The following is a 1835-nucleotide window of genomic DNA, read 5'->3' as shown; positions in this document are numbered from 1 at the left end:
CACACACAGGGACACACACAGTGAGGGGGACACACAGGTACAAGCACAAGACAACACACACAGCAAGGCATACACAGAGTGAGGGACACAGTGAGGCACAAACACACATCAAGACATGCACACATTGAGGCACACACGTGGTGCACACATGCATGGCATGTTGAGGCACACACGTGTGAAGGAACACATGCACAGCAAAGCACACACTGCAGAGCACACACAGCATGGCACAGGGTGAGGCACACATGCACAGCAAGGCACACACATGGAAAGGCACACAGATGGTGAGGCACACACATGGTGAGGCACACAGATGGCAAAGCACACCCATGTCAAAACACACACACACCCACAGGGCAACCCAAAGACTTGGACTTGTACAGCTCCTGTGGCACCAAACAGTCCCAGGCCAGAACTTGATCCAGCTCTGAGGTTTGGCTCATGGTGGAGCTGCAGCTGTGAGAATGCCAAGTACACATACTAAAGACCTGACAGGCTCTCCCTCAAACTGCCAGTCTAAAGCACACCCATGTCAAAACACACACACACCCACAGGGCAACCCAAAGACTTGGACTTGTACAGCTCCTGTGGCACCAAACAGTCCCAGGCCAGAACTTGATCCAGCTCTGAGGTTTGGCTCATGGTGGAGCTGCAGCTGTGAGAATGCCAAGTACACATACTAAAGACCTGACAGGCTCTCCCTCAAACTGCCAGTCTGAGGCAAAGTCAGTGGGTAGGGTGGAAAGGAATACTGTCATTTATAGAAACACCACCTGCACTTTGCATTCTCATGTTTCACCACTAAAACCAGTCTCCAGTCTTTATGTGGCACCAGTGCTGCTTCAAAATGTGTGATCAGCAGCAGCAACCACAAGTGACCAGAGAGAAGAGCAAGACATTTACAACCATAAAATGCTACTTTAGATCTCACCTTGATTTTGTGCACTTAAAACCTGCAGCTTCTCACTGCTCCTGTGCACTATGACACCTTACGAGGATTTTAAAATCCTGTTCTAAGGATTTAAACTTGAAGATTTATCAGTGAGGTACAGTTAAAATTCAGGGTGTTTTTTACCTTCCTCAGGCTTTTCCCCCCTTTTAAGGCATCTGATCAAGTTTTTAAGTGTGCGAAAGAACATAATCTGCATATATCATTCAGTGCTATTTTTTTCATGTTTATTATTATTTCACAACTGTCAGGTGATCAATCCATGCCTTTGCATCCACTAAACAGTAAGAGGTGCTACAGCCACATGCATCTCACTCAACAGGACGCTCAGAATAAACTCTGCTGCTCACAGCCTTTGAGTTTCCCATATCCAACTCTATCTCTTCCCTACCAACAGTCTCTCCAGGATAATAATCCCTGAGGGATTTTTGCAGTGCTCTTCCTGCACTACCTCAGTGCACTGTCCTTTTTCCTGCATACTGAGGTGTCAAACACCCCGAAAATAAGTTATTTTCAATGTCAGGCACATGTTGCTTTGAACTTAAGGTTATTGTGGCCAAACCATTTCAAGCCTCAAGGTTAGCAAAAGGTATGGAAGTGCAGAGTCAGGGGAGGACTTATTTGCCAATAAGAGAGGGCAAAGCATTCGTCCTTGGGAATAAATCCTGCTCTGACTCTGCTCCTTCCCAGAGCCACAGGCACCAAACCAGAGCCCTCAGTGTTGTCACAGAAACAGTGGGTTAGACAAAGCATCATCTCAGTCCTTGGCTGAGGAGTTTAAAGCAAGCAAAATCATGAGAGAAAATCAGGAAAAGTTTAATTGTAGAAGCAGCTATTAAACCCAAGCAATGAACCGGGTGAACTCCTGAGAGGCTCAGCAGAACT

The sequence above is a fragment of the Acanthisitta chloris genome, unplaced genomic scaffold (genome assembly GCF_000695815.1).
Source record: "Acanthisitta chloris isolate BGI_N310 unplaced genomic scaffold, ASM69581v1 scaffold30962, whole genome shotgun sequence".
Taxonomy (NCBI): Eukaryota; Metazoa; Chordata; class Aves; order Passeriformes; family Acanthisittidae; genus Acanthisitta; species Acanthisitta chloris.
This window is presented reverse-complemented; position numbering follows the sequence as displayed.